This window comes from Magnolia sinica, chromosome 2 (assembly GCF_029962835.1).
Source record: "Magnolia sinica isolate HGM2019 chromosome 2, MsV1, whole genome shotgun sequence".
In the NCBI taxonomy this organism is placed as follows: Eukaryota; Viridiplantae; Streptophyta; class Magnoliopsida; order Magnoliales; family Magnoliaceae; genus Magnolia; species Magnolia sinica.
In genome coordinates, this window is record NC_080574.1 from 134,565,102 (window position 1) to 134,567,751 (window position 2,650).

Sequence of the window (2,650 nt, forward strand, 5' to 3'; positions counted from 1 at the left end):
GGCCATCTTAAATTTGGATAGGGTTCATTTTCGGAATCATGCCTTAAAATGAGCTTTTAAAACGGATGTATTTTGATCTAAGTCATGTACAATATGACCCAATTAGGGGTTAGGGATCTATGGACGGAAATGGGATTGCGCTCAGTAGGCTCTTATTGTACTGAGTAAACTCAGTTGGGTCCACCTTGAATGTATTTGGTCTATCCACATTGTCCATCCATTTTTTCATTTGATTTAAGGAGTTGAGCCCAAAATTGAAGCATATCCAAAGATAAGTCGATCATGCCACTAGAAACAGTAGGGATAGTGATTTCCACCGTCAAAACCTTGCTATGCCCCCATAGTGATGTTTATTTGTCATCTAAGTTGTTTGTAAGATGATACATACAGGGATGAATGGAAAACACAAATATAAGCTTGATCCAGAACTTCTGTTGACCCTAAAAAAAATTTAATGGTAGAAGTTCAATTCAATTTTTTTCTATAGTGTGGTCCAGTTAAATATCGTAAATGCTTTATTTTTGTTTGGCTTAAGCCTTAAAATTACCTGAAGAAATGGAAGAACAAAGAGGATAAAATACATACGTAACAGTGAACTCGGTATGCTAATCGTACGCAATCCGCTTCCCCAGGGAAGTCGGTGAATCTGGGAATCCACCCAAACCGCGGCCGACAGAGGCAGAATCGGAAGCGGATTGGCCGGTGTACCACACATCAGCTATATAGTGGATCCCATTACGAGGGATGTGTTATATTCAAACCGTTCATCTATTTTTAGAGCTCGTCTCTTAAGGCTTGAGACAAAAATTAAGACAGATATAAAGATTAAGTGGACCATGCTGCAAAAAGCAGTGGTGGATTGAACGTTTACCATTGAAACCCTTCCGGAGTTACAGAAGTTTGAGAACGATATGAAATTTGTTTTTCCCCTTCATACAGGTATTTGTGACCTTATGAACCGATTGGATGGAAAATAAACGTTAGGGTCGACGCTACAAATTCTTTTTACGGTGAAAATCATTAGCCCGCTGATATTTTTGGTGTGGTCCATTTAAGGTTAGGGTCGACGCTACAAATTTTTTTACGGTGAAAATTATTAGCCCGCTGCTATTTTTGGTGTGGTCCATTTAAGATTTGAATGTGATTCATTTTTTTCCTAATGCTCTAAAATGATTTGAAAACATGGATTAACGGTGTGGATATAATAAATAAATCATTGTGGGTCCCATTTAACTTTGATCTCATTTGGACCGTTCGTACAACTCGGAGCTCCAGGAGCGTCGGCGCTCGTCTTGGCACATCAGCTATACAGGTGGTGTGTGGTACACCAGCCAATCCGCTTCCGGCAGAATCAACTCCAACAGCAGAATGGTATATCAGACACATGCAAATCAGAGGATACCTTTGTACGAATCTCAACCTAAACGGTCCATATGGCGAGGCTCAATGTTGATGTTGGAACGATATAAAAATAGGTTTGGTGGGACAGTTCTCTAACTCTTTGGTGGCAGTTAAGTGGACGGTTAAAATGAGAACTATTCAACGGTTCAGATTTAAGTAATCATCTATTACTCTGAGAATCATGGACAGTATCGTCTACCAGAATGATGTCCAATGCCTCATTTGCAATAGGAACCAACATTTGTACGGTTCAGATTGAGCTACACAAATAGCATGTGCAAATAGGTTGGTACATGCATGTGATGCACCATACTTGCTAGATCTACAAGACTCCTTGATTGGGGTGGCCAGGATCCTCTGACAAGTGGGAAGCGCACCACACGTTAATGGTGCGGTCCCGGCAGACGAACGTAGAAATTCGGACGCGGATTGGGTACTACACTCTGTCCTAGCCAAGAGTAGATGGGGACTCGATGGCCCACCTAAATGTATGGATGTTATCCACACCGTCCATCCATTTTTCCATGTCATGTTAGGATAAGAACCCAAAAATGAGACAGAACCAATATTCAAGTGGACCACACCACAGGAAACAACGGTGATAATGATACCCACCGTTGAGACCTTCCTAGGGCCACTGTGATGGTAATTTCCATCCAACCTTTTCATAAGGTCACTTAGACTTGGATGAAGGGAAACCAATAATATCATCTTGATCCAAAACTTCTGTGGCCCCAAAAAAGTTTTCAACGGTAAGTGTTTCATCCGACTGTGTGGTGCACTTAAGTCTTGCAACTAACTCATTTTTAGGATATTATTATAAAATGATATGTAAAAATGGATGGACGGTGTGGATAGAAGCCTTACATCACGGTAGCCGCTGTGAGCCCCTGTCCGTTACTAACTGGGGAAGGGGTAGTACCTAATCCGCGTACTGGAATTTCAGACCGTGGGTGATCTATACCGTCCATTTAATCATCCAGGCGTGCCTCACATAGGTAAATGGACCACCTAGATTCTTTGGTGGGCCCCACTCGTGATGGGTCCCAGTTGCTGAACATCCCCGATCCCTTGCACAAGCTTCTCATTGGCGCGTTGGCGCGCGTGGATTAGCATTCTTTTTACTCCCCCACGCAAATTCCACCGGTTGTCGTGATTTGGACGGTTTGGATTAGGAACACGTCAGCAGTGTCAGAGTACGAAAAATTCCTCGTGATTCAATTATGGCTAGGACACCACCCTGTTCACA